A 19,100-nucleotide genomic window follows, 5' to 3' on the forward strand; every position below is an offset into this window, starting at 1 on the left:
CTGATTTTCAGATGAGAAGTTATTCAAGTAGTATTTGCAAAAGCAAACACGTAGGTTCTGTCTGTTTCATAAATATCAGTAGCAGGTACAAAAAGATTATGATTACTAGATCACGATTTTTTTCGTACGTGCATTGACCGACGAATTCGCAGTTTAAATAGTGGATACCAGTAAATAATAATAATTCTGACTGAATTTCATTGTTATAACTATCAGAAATGATAAATATATGTCGGCATGCGCGAAATAAATTTCGAAAATTTGACAAAAGGATGAGTTAAATTGGTCATGATCCTGGAACACAGCTCAGACGTTTGCATTTTCACCGCTGCCAATTTTTTTTCATGAAGATTACACAATACTATTCTCCAGCGTAATCATTGGGTAAGAAATTTTATATAATACACGCATCAAAATAAAGTTTTGCGTCATCCCGGTTCTCAGAACTCCTGAAGACAGACGTTGACTGCGGATATTGTATCACAGATACAGTCCCTTAGAATGTTCAGAGATGTCACTAAACCAGCCCAAAGATGTAAACAACCATGCATGAGCAGCGCCTGTTAGACGGAGGGGGTCCGACAGCCGATCAGTTCCAGTCATTCCACCAGGAAGGAGGCACACGGCTCGTGTTGTCTGTAGTTCAGCCACGATACAGAGAGAGTCAGGAACTGTCGATGACATGCCTTGCTCAGGCCTCCCAAGGGCTACTACTGCAGTGTATGGCCGCTACCTAGGGATCATGGCTCGGAGAAACACTGACAGCTGCGCCATCGTGTTGAATAATGCTTTTCGTGCAGCCACAGGACGTCGTGCTACGACTCAAACTGTACGCAATAGACTGTATGATGCACAACTTCACTTCCCATGTCCATGGCGAGGTCCATCTTTGCCACCACGAAACCCTGCAACGCTGTACAGATGGGCCCAACAACACGCCGAATGGACCGCTCAGGATTGGCATCAAGTTCTCTTCACCGATGAGTGTCGCATATGCCTTCAACGAGACAATCGTCTGAGTTGTTTTTGGAGACAACCCGGTCAGGCCTTAGACACACTGTACAGCGAGTGCAGCAAGGTGGAGGGTCCCTGCTGTTTTGGGGTGGCATTACGTGCGTCGTAACTGTTGTACGATTCGTAAATGCCATCCTCCGACCAATAGTGCAACCATATCGGCAGAATATTGGCGAGGCATTCGTCTTCGTGGACGACAATTCGCGTCTCCATCGTGCACATCTTGTAAATGACTTCCTTCAGGATAACGAAATCGCTCGACCAGAGTGGCCAGCATGTCCTCCAGACATGAACCGTAACGAACATGGCTGAAATAGGTTGAAAAGGGCTGTTTATGGACGACGTGACCCACTAGCCACTCTGAGGGATCTACGCCGAATCGCCGTTGAGGAGTGGGACGATCTGGACCGACAGTGCCTTGATGAGCTGGTGGATAGTATGCCACGCTGGTAGCGTTCTCGCTTCCCACGCCCGGGTTCCCGGGGTCAGGGATTTTCTCTGCCTCGTGATGGCTGGGTGTTGTGTGATGTCCTTAGGTTAGTTAGGTTTAAGTAGTTCTAAGTTCTAGGGGACTGATGACCATAGATGTTAAGTCCCATAGTTCTCAGAGCCATTTGAACCATTTGACGAATAAAGCCAAGCATCAGTGCAAGAGGGCGCGCTACTGCGTATTAGAAGTACCGGTGTATACAGCAATCTGGACCACCACCTCTGAAGGTGTCGCTGTATTGTGGTACAACATGCAATGTGTGGTTTTCATGAGGAATAAAAAGGACGGAAATGATGTTCATGTTTATCTCTATTCCAGTTTTCTCTACTGGTTCCGGAGCTCTCAGAACCGATGTGATGCAAAACTTTATTTGATGTGTATATAATATTTGAATAGATACGTTGGCACCGTTTCTTGATATTGTCTGTTCCCTAATTTCGCGCAGAGAACGTTCGATGGTTTCGTTTTGTTATTCAAAGGCGTCGTTGTAAACTGTTCCAGCGCAGAATTCACTGTGCACAGTATCCTTGAACTGTACGCCATATCTAGACCTGAACCCAGACAATGCTCTTCCTGCTACGCTATCTAAATATTGGAACTTCCTGACAGATTAAAGCGCTGTGCTGGCCTGGGACTCGAATCTTTGTCTTTCACGGGCAAGTGCTCTACTGACTGAGGTATCCAAGCACTTCCTGGAGTACTAGCCCCACAAGGTATTTTCCGTATACTGACGAGATTCACGATCAACCTTCGACGATGATTGCGTCGGTTCGTCGTGTGCGACGTCAGTAAATAAAACTTGTCTAAATTTTTCCGTAAATAAAAGCCTTTCGACATAGGCAATTTGAAACAAAAATTTGAACGAAACTGGCAGTGATTAAAAGAGGAGATCCGTATTCGAGAGAAGCAGAACTGAAATCTTCGTCCTATCGTCTTCATTTGAGTTTTAGTAGGTGTAGTGATTCACTTCATGCAGTTTCCGACGCAGTTTCTTCCAAGTAGACCACAGAAGTTTTCCAGCCAGGTAGTTGTCCAATTGGTCTAGTGGCCCAAATTTAATGACCACGAAGCCATTTGGGCTCTTAAAACCTAATCGTTCTTCCTAATTTTTCCATTACGAAAGTGGCGTGTATATTTAGGTCGTTACTTGACTGGCAGCTGATTACAACACACCCACACAGCCACTTAATGCTCAAACACGCTTTACTGGCTACGCAAAGCAGCTGGAGAAGTACACCTGCAGACGTCACACGGCCGCGCGCACACGCACAAATACACGCACTCGCTGGTCTGGAGGAGGGATGGCATCTCGGTTTCCGCCAGAGGCTCGGCCACAGCCTGGGTGGGGGGAACAAGGACGAAGCACGGGCCGCGGGCTCGCCACGGCCTGCCTGGGCTCAGTCGCCCGCCGCCGATTGCCCGGTCAGCCCGCCAGACGCTGGAGGGCGATACTCGTAGGCCAGGTCGCCGCACGCTGCGCTGTCTACGCTCTACAGGTAGGCAGGCAGGCGCGGACACATCGCTATGTGGCGGCGGCGGCGGCGGCGGCGAGTCAGTACACACCGGCTCTCCACCCGGCGGCTGCGCCCTCTCTGGGACATGTTTACAGCGCAACCGCGGCCTTCAACCTCCCAGCCTGCATTCCTGCCCGAGTACTGCTGCTGCTCGCTACTCGCTCGTCCCATTCGTTCCGAGTCTGGTTAAAAACTTGCGATTCACTAACTTGCCAGGAAAAAAAACGCGGCCCACGGAATTTCTAGCCGGCTGTATCCGTGTATTAGAGATTTCCCTATAGGCAGAGTTTTCAAGGCGCGCACGCGCGCGCACACACACACACACACACACACACACACGCACATAAATGTTTTCTTGGGCGACTCGAACAAACGTGACAGTTCAACTATTCTTCGTGTTATTATTATTAGCGAATTCTCCCATTAAATGGAGGATGTTAAGCAAATAGCTCAATCACTCTACTTTAGGTTCTTCTTATTCCAATAGGCTGCCGTTCTTTCAGAGAAGGCTTGTTTACGTTGTTCCGACCAGTTTGATCTGTACTACCTTTGTTTTGGTTGCTCTGATGCAACTTCCCATTTCTTACTTTGTGTCTGAAGATGACTCTCTGTAAAACGTCGCTTGGTCTTGTGTTTGTGACTTTGTCCAGCCAAGGTGTTGAGTTCCTAAGTGATGCCACACAGTCTATTATCCTTTTTGTCAATCACTTTTGTGGTAGTCTATTCAGTTCGCCTTTTCGTAATGTCAGTTTTGATGCTTCAAAACTTTTCTGTTGTTTTAATTGATTATAGCCTGTAACTGTGTTGGATATGTTTCGTTCCTAAAATTTTCCTAATGATCCTTCTCTTTTGTTTCTTGATTTCTTGAAGTTAGTGTTTTCTGTTAAGTGTCACTGTTTCGATTTCGTAGAAGACTGATGGTTTTATAACTGTGTTGTAATGCCGAATTTTTGTCTGTCTTGTTAATTATTATTATTATTATTACTAGTACTATCGGTAATTTCCCCTTAAGGAGAGCGCTAAAACACAGTCAGCTTTCACGGTCTTTTTTCTGTCTCCTTCTTTCCTCCCTAAAACCTCTCACATAAATACGGTTTCTTCTTCCACTCTTCTCTCCACTCCTTTCCTTTTTTCGCTTTCCCCGTTTAAGAAAATTTTGTTTTCTCATTTTTCCTATATATTTTTCTTCTGCTCATCATGTCTTCTGTGGAGAAGTTTAGTCTCCTGAGATCTTCCTAGGTTTCCTTTGCCTAAGTGGTTTTCACTGTATTAGTCGCCACTACCTTAAAAATCTTCTTGGTCAGTCTGTCTTCGTTCATTCTACGTATGTCTCAATAGAACTTAACCCTTATTTTTCCCTTGTAATTGTCTCTTTTCTGCTCATGCAGTTCTTCTGTCGGTCTCTTTATCCAGATCCCCTCTTTCTGAAACATCCCATAGATCTTTCTCAGTATTTTCCTGTATCGCTTTTTCTTTGATTTTCAGTCTTCCCTTGATTACTGTTTGTTTCTGAGGCGTACAAAGAATCTGTTAAGACTACTGTATTATAGGATCTTAATTTTGCGTTGACGGTTGTGCTTCATTTGTTGGAGTGGTTCCAAGTATGTCAGCATGCTTTCTGTTGTTGATAGTGTTGTATATAGGGATAGAAGAGTTCCATGGACCACGGCCATACAACCCGGAAGAATTCTCGGCAGCTGAAACATACGGCCGTGAAAGCTTTCATTGTATGATATGTATATTAATGAGTTGGCGGTTGACACTAATTGTAATACAGACTTTATAAAATCCCTGTGGTGTTCACCTACGGCTGACAAATGGCGACAATGGTCATAAAAGCAGCCAGTTGTGGAACTGTGTGAGAATGAGAATTGAAACAGCTACATTCGTTCTGTCTTTAGTCAATCGAATCACAAATTTCGAATGAGAGGTAGGTAGGAGAACGCAATCGGTAAGCGGCTCATTAAGGGAAATCCAGAAGCTCAACTAAACACAAGTTGCGAGTGAAATCTCCCGTAGCTTTGTTCGAGGAATCATCGCCGTGTTCACTTCAAGCTGTGTGTAGAACCGTGGAGGACCTAAAGTGAGTGGCCGGATGGGCTTCCGATCCCATTCACTCTCATCACGGTGGCATATTTCTGTTCATTCTTAGAGTGAGTCTGATATACAAGTCGAGGTGCTTACAGCCGATATATCAGAGTACCCCCCGGGTGTATGAGCTCATATCAAATTTGGCTAACATAGAATATCGAACGCATAAGAAGAACAGTGTGCGGACTTTGATATACTAGACTCACTGGAGAAATAGGAATAGTGAAACATATAATCTGGTAGACACTCGAAGGAAAAAGCCGCATCTTCTACTAAAAACCACTTATATATTACCAAGAATAATATTTCACTGCTGTATCCATATATACTGAGCTGCTCACCACGAACTAAGAAGGAAGGAAGATTAAAGCTTAACGTCCCGTCGATGACGAGGTCATTAGAGACGCAGCACTAACTCAGATTGGTCAAGGATGGGGAAGTAAATCGGCCGCATCCGTTTAAAGAAACCATCCCGGTATTTGTCTTAAGCGGTCAAGGAAACGTCGAGAAATCTAAATTTAAGTAGCAAGACGATTCCCGAATGCATGTTCACTATCAAAACCGTTTGCCACCTCCTTCGGTACAACATAATAGTCCAAAGGTATAACCCGTATTGCATTACATCTAATACCGTTCGCACGGAGTGACATGGACCACCAACCTTCCGAGGATCCACCTCTGATTACTCCACATTCATACTCCAGAAGCCGCCGTACGGTGCGTAGCGAAGGGTACTTGAGACGCTACTAGACACTTCCTTTTAAGTTACACTCGCAGATAGGGAGAGGGAAAAACGACAGTCTATGTGCCTCCGTATGACCCCTAATTTCTCGTTTCTCATCTTCGTGGTCCTTACGCGAAATGTATGTTGGTGGCAGTAAGAAAGTTCTGCAGACCGCTTCAAATGCCGGGTCGGCCACGGTGGCCGAGCGGTTCTAGGCGCTTCAGTCCGGAACCGCGCGACCGCTACGGTCGCAGGTTCGAATCCTGCCTCGGACATGGATGTGTGTAATGTCCTTAGGTTAGTTAGGTTTAAGTAGTTCTAAGTTCTAGGGGACTGATGACCTCAGATGTTAAGTCCCATAGCGCTCAGAGCCATTTTTTTTTCAAATGCCGGTCCTCTAGATTTTCTCAATAGTGTTCCTCGAAAAGAACTTCGCCTTTCCCCCCCCCCCCCCCCTCCCGCTCTCCCCCCCCCCCTAGGGATTCTCATTTGAGTTCCCAAAGAATCTTCATAGCACTTGCGGGTTGTTTATACCTACCGACAGCAAATCTTTTTCTGTGTCTCCTTGAGATTTTTTCTGGAAAATGCATAGTACTGATCGATTGATAGTTTTGTGGGCCAACTGGAGATATCGCTAGTACAATGGGCGAAAACTGAAAAGTTTCCATTTATTCATTGTAGTCAGTACAGAAGAAATCAAATTATTCTGGATTTGGTCCCGGCGGAGATTCGAGTCCTCCCTCGAGCTTGGGTGTGTGTGTTTGTCCTTAGGATAATTTAGGTTAAGTGGTGTGTAAGCTTAGGGACTGATGACCTTAGCAGTTAAGTCCCATAAGAATTCACACACATTTGAAAATAATGTTTTATTCCGGATTTGTTTTTAATCTCTACTGAAGTCGGAAAATTACAATAAATCATTCTAAGAAATGTTGTGAAAAAATTATGTTCTTGTGATGGAATTTACTTTTATTGAACTTTTTACTTTATTTCCCATGTTAACATTAAATGCATACATTGAAATGCGAGTAGGTAGGAAGTCAGGCAGTGGTAACTCTCTTTTTCACTAAATACCCCCACACAGCATGTTGGTTGTACTGTGTGAACTATATTATCTGCAACTTTATGGAGCTGAAAAGATAGCTGCAATTCGTCTGACCTCAGCTGTGAATAGAAGAAGACATGTAACGTGCTAAGAGAGCTAAAATCTAGGTTAGGCAATGCAGAAAGATGATCCGCACAGAGAAAGTGGCAGTTGATTAAAATGGCTCATGAACCAGCCAATGACGTACCTCTAGCGACGAGATAAGTTTATCGGTTTCCTGCCAGCTATAGCGCAGTTTCCGGAGTCTGCTTATTTCCTCCTCCTTCACTGAATCTTCCGCTTTTCCACGTAGCCAGGCTGACATTTTCTGTTGACATTAAAAAGCAATTAACCGTCCTGTCTCACTAGCTCCCAAACTAGTATGTTTACTTCGAAACTCCCTTTCTTTCGGGATATTTAATACAGTGCTAGATGGTACCATTCGATTTCTGAATTCTGACAGGAACATACTTAGTTTCCAATTCGTACGAGTTAACCAAATAATCCTTTATAAATTCACTGGACGTGAGATGGTGATACGTATTTCTATTGTTACAGCCTTTCTGCAGATTTCTAACCTGATCAGGTGGCACGTAAGTTCACTAATGGATTGATATATTGTGTGTGTGTGTGTGTGTGTGTGTTTTCTGTTGGCAGTTTTAATTTACATTTATAATTAATTTATCGAACTATTGCTGCACTCTGTGGAAAAGTTAGGGCCAAGCCAATTTCACGTTGTCAGCGAAATTCCAAAGAGCACATCTGTCAAACTCATATGATAGTATGACCTATGATTCGAAAGGAATGTAAAATTGCAAAACCGGGAGTAAATGAAGTAATACGGAAAACAAGGGATCATAGGGGAGATTGCTTCCACTATGTCGCTCATTGCGTTTCGTGTGTGTTTTTTTGTTTCAGTGTATGTAGGTGTGTGTGTGTGTGTGTGTGTGTGTGTGTGTGTGTGTGTGTGTGTCTATATGCAAGTGACTTTACTTTTATAAAGGCTGATGTGTAAAAATAATATGTCCTTCGAGAAGAACTATCTTATGCCTGGAAAGATCCATATTCTGAGCGTTTCAAAGAGAATTTCCCTTTTTCGGTCTACTGAATTTATCGAAAGCAGCTTACTGCAATTTCATATAGAGTCGTCATTGATTTGATATTCACTGCAACGACCACAGAAAGTTTCTAATTACAACGTAAATAACATAGTAATGCACGAGCTCTAACGAACTTTCATTTGTCTCGTGAGACGTTCCTTTGAACATATCTTAAGGAAGGTATGGATTACGTGATAAGAGGTGAGCAAGTATTATCATTGTGGGTCTGCGGATTACGTGGCATTACTCACTGTGTACACGAAATAGTCCGATAAACGTAAAAGTAAGATACAGGAAGTTACGTTATACATACCAACACAGCAACAAGTAACGAAAAAAAACCGCTGACATCTTATCTGAATATATTCTGTATAATCAACATATTGATGTCCAGAAACAGCACAGCAGTCTGCGTGTGTCAAAGAAAGAAAATTCGAGTACATCAGAACAACATGTGTAATACATCCAATTGTTTATTGACAATGACGGTCTTGATTCAGATGCTATACATAGACATATGAAACAAGAAAATGGAAGATTAGTGTTTTACTCCCAGCGACATAGAAGACATAGGAAACGTAACCCAAGTTCAGAAGCAGAAATCATCTTGTTTGCAAAACTGGTACTGAGTTGTTTAGAGAAAACACAGAAATCCTATCTTGGATAGTCGGGGAGCACTTGAACCGTCCTTCTCCCGATTCCGTCGCACGGCGCACGGACGTGCTGCTAATACGAAAGGCGGTAAAAGTCGATACGGCACGACAAGAGGAGCCAAAGACTCAGCCGTCCAAACTACCGTGCAGCAACAACACCAGCGGCAGCGAAGCCCCGTGCGCCTCATCCTGTGTAGGTGCGGCGGTGCCAAGTGTCGTAATAATAATTTCCTTGTGATCTAATAGTAAATGCCCAAAGAGATATCTTTTCGTGACAGGTACTAAAAGAAATTAGTGCATCGAAAGCTATAATGTCGATAACAGTCCACGTCTTTTACAGTAGAAAGAAGGGTGTGAAATTTGAATCCTACCTACGAGGCACTTCTACTTGCAGTCTGTAACTTTGAGTTTATGAAGGTATATATTGCTCGATTAAGTAATTTTTACAAAGAAAAATCAAGTCTTTAGCATCCTGATGATGTCGTTTATAAGGCGCTGTTTGGAAATCCATATTCTCTCTTTCATCTTACCGTAGTGGGTTTGACACTTTTTTAATAATCGTAAAAGACGTTATTCAGTAGACACTCAAGTAAAAAAAAGTGGAATCATTGTGATGGTTTTCTTTCATAAATTCCACGTTTGTAAATAGTCATGACATATGAAATAGCCTTAGAAAAAAAATTATACATCTTGAAAGCTTAGCATATTTTCAATGCTCTGAAACAAGGACAAGGAGGAGGATCTCTTAATTAAAAGAAGTCTGCAAACAAAACTGTCCACAATGCCAGACAGCACACAGATGAAACTGCAGTGGCTGATCGAGGACTGTCTGTCATAAGATGTGAAATTTCACAGATTAATGTATACAGATTTCAAGACTGTACGGAGATCACAGTGCTACCTTTAAAATAAAACCCTCTTAGCAATAAGCTGTTTCTCTGTTGCATTTGTCACGCAAACGACTTGTTTACTCGCATGTTACTTGTATCACGAAAAACAAATGAGGGATACAAACAGTGTTAGTGAAACTTTAAATTATATTCAACTTATAGACAACCATAATGGATGCTTTAATTGGCCGGCGACTTCCATCCACCTCTCAGAATTCAAGAGTTATGATTTCTCTACACATTCGGTATAGAATAGATTTCAGGGTACTGGCAGATGAGTGGAGGAGTTGTATTGTTACAGGTGTTATTGAGACTGACCTCGAACTCTGACTGGGTATTTTATGGAGCTGGAACCTGCGGCAGTGGATCTATGGTTATCATCCTAAACCCTGTTCCGGACCAGCTAGGTCCTACCATTTAACTTAGATTGTTGGTGGTTGCAAGAAAAACTTTGAGCCGAATACCGCGCTGGTTTCCTAATAAGCTAACGGCATATTTGCCATCGCAAATCCGCCTGGCTGGGCTGGTGTTCCTCCTCTGAAGACCTTGTAGCCGATGAGTCGTTGGACTTGAACCTAGCTTCTTTGTAGCATCTGCTACAATATTTCAGACTTCATACCTCACACTGAATTCCCTAGCTAGAAGCGACAAAAACAGCGAAGCACCAACAAGAGAAGGGGCAGAAGGAAATAAAATGAAATGAAATTTGGTTCAGGTGGTATGTAATGTTATTTCTGTGTTTACGAAATTGAGTCAAATTGACAGAGGACTTAGCAGTATGAGCTCACTTTTCAGCATGACGTGACACCCTTTCTGGGCCGGGTGCGAGCACTGATTTGCTGAAAGGTTGTAAAGCCACTGCATCCTCTCCTGAGGCACTCTCGCTTATATCCTGGCACTTGGGCGGTGCTGACATCCGAATTGGTCTCACACACGTTCTAGCGAGTAAAGGCCTGGCGATGTTGCTGCCCACGGGCGTACCTCAACATCACGCAGACAGTTCGCAGAGACACGAAAATGTGTGGACGAGCATTGTCCTGGTGAAAAATGGCAACACGGTACTGTCGCATGAGAGGTGACACATGAGGACGCAGGATGTACGTGACGTACCAATGTGCCGTAAGAGTTCCCTCGAGCACTACCTTAGCCGTCCTGAACTAATGCCCGATGGCTCTCCACACCAAAACACCAGGAGTAACGCCACTGCGCGCACTGGGAGAACAGGACACCCCCAAGGACGACGCCATACTCGCCGACGATTGATATTCCGGGCAGCGCAGAAAAAATGAGACGTCATTCATCACAGTCCATGCTTCCCGGTCACAGCTCCATTCCAGAGCCAGCCGTTTGCGACTAGTCTTGGTGTTAAGGGCATCCTACGCATGGAATGGAAACTACCTGGTTCGGATGCAGCTAGTCTCCGCGGGATTACACAAAACATTGCAGGAAGTCCTTTACTTTCTCTCGAATGACAGGAGCAGACGTGAAAGGGTTACGGTGATTCCCCCCTTGTGATGGTCAAACAGAACCTTAACGGCGACTACGCCGGCCGTTACATTCTCATGCAGTCCATCAATGGGTAATTGTCACACCTGAATAAATTTGGATACTGGACGATTCGATAAGCCCTCCAAATAGACCCCCACAATGACGTCACTTTCCTAGTCTGCAAAGAAATGATACCCTGTCTCACACAAGTCATCACCATCTCCTTCAGAGTTATCAGTCAATACCTGACACTGTTCACACTCCTTGTATTCTCTACCAGATCTGGTAATAAAACAGCATTACTGCACTCTGTTGATCTTCTACCTCCTGCAGAGAACTGCAGCAGCGTGTATGTCAGCGAAATTATATTGACATCGTACCATGTCGTCTAAGTGCTTCACTTTTTCTGCCAGACTGTACGTGTTGTAACATCAGTGGACGCAAGCTTACACAAAACTAACGATTACTTATGTTACTAACTTATCTACATTTACGTGCATGCTTAGGAAGCAAATGTACACTGTACATGTGAGGGTACTTAATGCTACTATTATCGTTTTATCGATTTATCGATTCGAGTGCTGTGTGCCTGTTATAGCAAAAAGAAACGGCAAGTAGAGGACAAAGAAGGAGAGAAATAATCGTAATAAAAATAGATCCGGAAACCAATGGCTTTCTGGAGGCAACGCATTACGACTGAGTCCCTGAGAACCCAGACTGGACACACGTGCGTGAGAACAAATAAAATACAATAGATGTTCCACAGCCACAGCTCATGGGAAGGCAGGATGAATCACGTCTTATCAATGCCCTATACATTTTAAAAAATCCCAGGCATGTTCCGAATGCGCTGACAACCATGCACAATGTATTCCCGGAGTTATCGGCGTCATCAACAGGGGCTGAATACACCAAAGCTTTTAAATATCCCCAAACAAAAAGTCCAGACGTAGTCTCACATATTAACTGTATAGTAACACTGGCATGGCGGCTGTTGTGCGTACGTTGTGTCAGGGAAACCATTGGTTCGCGGACCTATGTTTGTCAGAATTATTTGCTTCTTTCACTGTCTAGCAAAATACGCTGTACACACATTTGAACGTTCCGTACTCCACCTTCTATCTACTTTATTCCCATTATCCCTATACAAGACTTACAATGGTGCCAATAAAATTGACGCAGTCCTCTTTGAATACTGGTCCTCTAAATTCACGAAACTGGATTTCAGTACAATGATGTCGTCTCCCTCCGAAAGACGTCCAGTTAAATTTTGTGATCACATGTGCTAGAAATTCGTATGAATTAGACAGAGCTATAGCCATCCTTCGAAATCGTTCGAATTGCTAATACTGCCACCTCGTATGCGATTTCCTTAGGATATATAACGCATTCTTTCAGAACCCAGCCGACAATTCTGTCCTCCATTGGTATTGATTACCGCTGTTTTCCGTCCCTTTTCATACAGCTTCTTAGTACACCCCTAAATATTTAAACTATGGGGGGCTTCTGAACTTCACCGCTAATCTTGTGATACTGTAGGAATTATTCTCTGTACTATTGGACGACTGTTTTATGACCTCCACATATCAGCTGAAGGGCAACGGGAACATGCGATGCACAACAGGCCTTCAGTTAAGAGCTAAATTATTAAAAAATCGAGATCATGTTGTCCTGTGCACTAAACGCTCTCAGTGCTTCATGTTTCGCCTAAATGAACAGTTAATGGATAGTGTTAGTAACTGAGTTTACGTTCGAGCTGGAGTAAAAGTTCGTGTGCAGCCTAGAAGAACGTGGAATTTTCCGTCTTCCTGTGAGCAGCGAATCACGGATGCTATTTATTACCTTGTGCCCTGACGCGGAACGAATCCGATTTTAGCATTTGAGAATTACGACACGCAGTGCCACATAATGCCACGGAGGCAACCGTGGCTTGCCGGGTACCATTAGGAAAGATACTGATGGCAACAGGGAATCGTCGCCCCCGCACCTGTGTTTACTGTAGAAATGATGTCTACAGGCACAAGTATTGTGTCCAGGTCCGCAAATGCTCCTTCTTATGTGTGAAATAAATGCAAGAAGAAATGACAGGCTGACGTCAGAGCCAACAGTCACGACGCCTTCCAAGGGCCGTCAAGAGCCTCTTCTGCTGACGGGAACGTCTTTTTGATGCTGCGGAGGTGTCGTCAACTACAAAGCGCCAGACAGGTCATTCCTCAGATTCTAGAAGTAGTTACAATTTAACCGCAACTACTCACGGAGAGCCCGTGTGGCAGTGAAATTTGGTAGATATGCTAATGCGTTAATGCGGAACCAATTTACGCAAGAAAGTAGTTTATTCTGTGGCCACCAGGTGCAAATCTGTTGTTGGACACATTGTATGAGGGCACGACGTACACGCTGTCATTTCAGAAGCCTCAACGTGAGTGAACGGTATGACTGTCAAGGAGAGAGGCCGTGTGCTGTTAATGAAACTGTTTTAAGGGAGCGGCAGCAATTACAGTCCTGCATTGAGAGATTATCACCGTAAGGTCTGAGAATCAGCCGCCTCCCATTAAAGGGTTTAAAGAAGATGATAATGAAATCCGATAGCACAGGTGAGCTTGGTGTGCTGAAGGCGACCTATACCGGTGGAAGTTACTGACCAACTTGCTGTTGCTGTAACTGGTCATGCTGTAGTGCTAGTGCTTGAGCATCCCATGACTGACAGTCTATTTTACACTGGTGGCGGTACAAGATCCAGACGGTGCACCAGCTGAAGCCCCATGGTCAGTAACAATGTTATGAATTTGCTTTTCGGTTTCTCGCATGGATCGAAGCTGGACATGTCGTCAGGCAATATACTATGGAGCGACGAGGCACACTTACACTCCAGCGCGTGTTGTGCACGCACAGACGTTGCACTCGCCGTATGTGTCTGTGTGGTGTGGATTCACGGGCCCTTTATTCCCGGTGGATTCTTCTTTGAAGATAAAACACCGAGAGGACATGTCAGGTGTACCGTGTCATCTTCACGTTATCAAGACCGCCTTGTACAGCATGTCATTCCTGCTGTGGAAGAGCGCAGTTGGGTGGAAATCACTGTTTTCATGTTAGATGGGGCAACACCTCATGTCGCTCGCCAAGCGAAAATACTGCATAATGCAACCTTCCACCCATGTGTTATCTCCAGAGGTTTTCTACATGCATAGCCTGCAAGATCACTTGATGTAAGTCTATGTAACTTGAGGCTCTGGGGATATCTGAAAAGGACGCGTTTGCCAGAGACACGTCCAGTCTCTGCCTGATCTGAAAGACAGTACACAGGAACAAGTTTCTCAGATTCCAGCGGAACAGCTGCGAGCAACTGTTGATCGCGTCGTTGCATAGATGTAGCATCTCGTCGACATCTCCGTTGCTCATATTGAACAAACTATGTAAACGGCGGTTAATAGTGAAATCTATATTATACCTTCCTTACTTGTTTGACATTTTCTGCTCCTTTCCCGTTCCTAATCCATTAAACATGGAAACATTTATGTGCGTCTTTCTTGCATTCACAATGCCAGATTTGCATCTGTTGGCCGAAGTTGGAACTAATTTTTTCAGCGTAAATCCGTTCCGCATTAACGCTTTAGAATATCTATCAACTTTCGCAGCCATACGCTAATTACAGCCCACGGTGGACCTTTGTGAGTAGCTCAACTTTAATTATAACCACCCAGTAAATCGTGTACCACCGCAGAGGGTATTTGCCATTATTGTGCCGAGGTAGCTCGCCTTAGATCTTCAAGAATAACAACCAGCCTTCAAGTAACAACCAGCGTACCGAAAGTTTATGATTATCTACTTCATTCACAACAGCTGTCATTTTTGAAAAACTTCTTCACAAGCATAAAGTAAATGTATTCTACAAAAATATCTGTACTGTAATGGGTTTATTCGGAGAATAGGTTCATCATCGTCATCATTGTGTTCTCGCAAAACCATTCAATGAGAAAAACATGTGCACGAGGGAAATGAAGTAGCAATATCAACTCAGCCAAACGATTAGTGTTCTACAGCAAAAGAAAATGACGAAGTGTTAGTTTTAGCCAAGTGACAGAAAACTTAGGACAAATACTTAATCATTTTACTACATACGATCAAGCATCCATAGCAGATCTAACAAGAAACATCCTGGTTGACAACGAAAATGAGGAAATCATGCTTGATCAGGACAAAATAAAACCACCTTATGCACACAAAGATGTGAATTTTGTGGAAGTCATGCTATAAAGAGTGTAATCAAGGAGATAGTCAGGCTGAGAGATGTCATATTGGGCCGTCCTAGTGGATACTATAGGAACTGGGCGACTATATTTATCATGACCTTCATCTGAATAACAAAGTAAGGACAAGGTAATAGATCTATTAGCACAAAGTATAAGGGGGTTCGCCTGCATACAAAAGCAAACCCCTTTGATTAATAGGGAGTTTAATATCTGGTACCAATCGTTCAAGTGGCTCTGAGCACTATGGGACTTAACATCTCTGGTCATCAGTCCTCTAGAACTTAGAACTACTTAAACCTAACTAACCTAAAGACATCACACACATCCATGCCCCAGGCAGGATTCGAACCTGCGACCGTAGCGGTCACGCGGTTCCGGATTGAGGCGCCTAGACCCGCACTGCCACACCGGCCGGCAATGAGATACCTGTTTTGAATTCAATCCACACTGTTAGAGGAAATTAAATTGGCGGAAGATCCCAAATCATCGTATTAGAGAAGAGGAAAATTAGAAAGCTTACTTCCTCAGAGTATAAGGATACTAGGAAATGAAATAGAACTAAAGTCATTTGTCTGTCTCATCGCAATATAATTGCAGCCAAAAAGTCTTAAAGCAAGTGGCTCCATATTAGCTGGACATTCATGTAGACCCGATAGATTAAAGGTGTATATAACATTAATAAAAATGAGCTTCCATTCAAATCCATAACAATAAGTAAATTATTTGTGTCATGTACTTATGTATTAATAATGGACAGCGTTGTACTTGTTGTTTTAACCATATACAGTGTGAGCGTAAATTCAGAAATACATAAATCATTCAATTATATAAAGATCAGAACGTTGAACCACGTGTTTGTATGTTAGTATTAGATAGTGCATTTATCGTTCAAGTGTACAAGTTGGGCAATAAGGAAACATCCATGAAAAATTCTGATGACTTACTGTGCTGTCTGTCAGACAGAAAGTTAAATGTTTATTTATTTTCATATAAATTACTCAAAGATTCCCATAGAAAGGTGATCTAGAAACTGTAATGGGCACGTACATTTATTGTATCATTCATATTCGAGTTGCTCAAGATAGCGATACCGTAACAGACAATCTATTCATACAAAATAACCAAATCTATGCGTCGGTCGAGATATGTTGCTTGTCGGATCAGCAGGAACAGTTTGTCACTTTACATAACTTATCACCAGGCACAGTCGAGAGACATTTAAAGAAAACAATAAGGATGGATAATGATAAAATATTTTAGAGAAAGCTTAAATAATGTCGTGTGAGGTCAAATGTGCTAACTTCTAAGTTCAACATGTTTGTAACAGGATTTTATAGGTTTTTGACAGCAATTGTCTCAACAAGAAATTCAATATTAGAAATTCTTAAGAAAAACGATGGTCACTGAAGGTATCAGAGCTTCTTCAGAACGAAAAAGGGACATCTACAATAGTGTGTTCAGAAATACTTCCCTGCAATAAAAAGTATTGTAACATATTAAGAAAAATTGTAAGGCGTTTTTGAAAAGCCTGAAAGCGTTTAATTCGTGATTTAAATAATGAAACACTGCACCAACTATGTAATTTTTTCATGCTAAGCACGATGCGTTTTTAGAATTTATTGTCATTATCAAGTGCATACATCTATATACACAATAATCGTATAAATATTTACACTTGATAATGAGAATAAATTCCCGATCATGTCGTGCTATGCATGAAAAAATACAAGGCTGATGCTGTGTTTAATTATTTAAATCATGCGAATTGTAAGGAATATGGACTAGTGTCAGTAGTTGTACCTGACCACGAACTAAAAGCATCATGGAATAGTGTTACAAGAGGCTGAAAGAAGTCATAACAGATGACATTCGTTTCTATCAAAGACAATGAAAGCGTTATAACACAGTTTATGTGTGACAGAAATTTGACTTTGTCACAAGATATTTAGAGGAGTCATGGAAACTTAAATATAAACAACCGGACGAGGATTTGAACCGTAGTCCTCTCGAATGAGAGTCCAGTGAGCTGATCACAGCGCCGCTTCGCTCCGCCAGAGTCGTTAGAGACAAAAAATGTGTTTTCATTCCGCAAAGACTGTGGAAGGTGACTGGCCATTCCGTAGCTTACTGAATCGCCATGGCATTCGAACGCTCTAAAAGTTTTGCTAACGATAAACAGCCTTGTAAATCGAGAACCGAACAAAAATTAATGACAAACCAAAGCCTAAAACGTAACGCCTGAATAATACATAAATATTTCGATGACGTTTATAACAGGCTTTACAAGTAAAGCTGTCCCTGAATTGAGGGTTACTTAGAACTCCGCAGTGTTGAAGTTAGTATCACCAAGCCACACTGGATTACGCTTGCAAATGGTTTTGACACTGTGAGGTCAGCATCCCGATACGAAAAGAATCCATATTTTATGTTAAATTTACATAATGTCATCCCAAGACCTACCTCAACAGGACCTGTAGGTGCGACACTGTAAATTGCTCACCTCGCCACGTGGGGCTTGCTGCCGTGGCAGACTCTATAACCGGCAGCTGGGATGGGTGTGTGAAGCGAAAACTTGTTCCACAGGCTAAGCTAAGAAGGAGCGCGGCCCAAACTAAATTTAGTATACTGCCCAAATGAATGATACCTGTTTTTTTCGAAACTATGAGACACCTATATTCAGTACTCATTTATTTCTATGTACGAAAGAAAATGTCCTCACCAATTCACTGACTCATCATCGCCCAACCCAAAACGATGATAGAAACTTAAAATTCAGTGAAGGTGTTGATATTGCACTGAAGGCATCGTATAAGAAGGTATTTTTCAAAACAGGATATGAAACAGTTTTTGAAAATATGTCGCTATTAAGGCCATTTTGAAGCTATAACTACGAAAATTGGTATTTGATTTCTCCTTCGGAAATAAAAAAAGTACGTGCTTCAGGATTTTTGGAAATTCAGCCAATAAGAGAATGAAATAATAGGGAAAAGTTTTCTTTGGAAATAAATCATTATTGAAGAACTACTAAAGTATTTTTAAAGCTACATCTATGTAAATTGACATTTGACTTCTCATTTAGGAATTTAAAAAAATACGTGTTTCAGAGTTTTTCGAAATTTAACTCCTAAAGGGTTGAAATAATGGATGAAAAGTTTTGTGAAAATATTTCATCATGAAATCGTTTTTAAAGCTAAATCTAGGAAAGTTTATATTTGGCTTTTGGGTTGAAAATGAAACAGATACGTGTTTCAATGTTTTTGAAAATTCATTCACTAAGATGGTGAAATAGGGGATGAAAATATTTAAGCATATGAATATTGTGAAATTTATGTACCGTGTCTACTGATGCATGTATTGCCAATTATAGATCAGGCACTTTCAGTGAAGCCTTTGTAGGTCAGGCTTGACATGAACCAGTTGGTTCGAAACTAGTCGCCAATATACATGTACTGCAACTGTGATAGATTTGTAATAAATACTTCAAGAGTGATGAATGTTTATTATCCTACGAAAGTCAATTTTCATCAGTTTTATGTCTCGTCGACGACCACGACATTAGAGACCGAGCACAAGAGTTGGATTGTACAATGGTGGGGAAGGAGATTGGTCATGGGCTCTAACAAAAGAGATCATCCTCGCATTATCCTTACGTGATTTTCGGAAATCGGTAAACTTTAAATCTAGACGGCTAAACAACACTGCAGATAACTTTAGGCCGTCCTTAAGTTATCAAGTTGTAGCCGTTGCAGCCATCAGTTCGACTGACCGATGACTAGATAGACACAGCTCTCCTCCGCGTACACGT

At 42.4% G+C, this 19,100-nt stretch overlaps 1 protein-coding gene across 1 annotated transcript in view; it reads left to right on the plus strand.

The window, feature by feature from the left end:
* The first annotated feature begins 2,909 nt into the window (after positions 1-2,909).
* The window catches only part of LOC126365493 (carnitine O-palmitoyltransferase 1, liver isoform-like), a 135,260-nt gene continuing 119,069 nt past the window's right edge, over positions 2,910-19,100 (plus strand). The window contains exons 1-2 of the mRNA XM_050008150.1: positions 2,910-3,000; positions 7,473-7,507. The gene's annotated coding sequence lies outside the window, so the exon portion shown is untranslated. The remainder of the gene's footprint in view (positions 3,001-7,472; positions 7,508-19,100) is intronic.

This window comes from Schistocerca gregaria, chromosome 1 (assembly GCF_023897955.1).
Source record: "Schistocerca gregaria isolate iqSchGreg1 chromosome 1, iqSchGreg1.2, whole genome shotgun sequence".
In the NCBI taxonomy this organism is placed as follows: Eukaryota; Metazoa; Arthropoda; class Insecta; order Orthoptera; family Acrididae; genus Schistocerca; species Schistocerca gregaria.